Genomic DNA, 237 nt, shown 5'->3' on the forward strand with positions numbered 1-237 from the left:
GGCAGATGAACTCGACAGTGTTCAACGAACACTGTCGAGTGTTAAACACTGTCACAGTGTTCAACGAACACTGTGTTCAGTATTCAGTGTTCGAACTCAACTCGGCAGATGGAATGGAAGAAGAAATCTGGAGCCCTATGTGAACTAGGAAGAACGACAGCGGGAAGGCGGAGGGTGAGTGAGGCTAGGTCAGGTCGGAGGGGCAGCGAGGGACAGGAAGCTGGTGGCACTTGTGTG

The sequence above is a fragment of the Procambarus clarkii genome, chromosome 71, assembly GCF_040958095.1.
Source record: "Procambarus clarkii isolate CNS0578487 chromosome 71, FALCON_Pclarkii_2.0, whole genome shotgun sequence".
Lineage (NCBI taxonomy): Eukaryota > Metazoa > Arthropoda > Malacostraca > Decapoda > Cambaridae > Procambarus > Procambarus clarkii.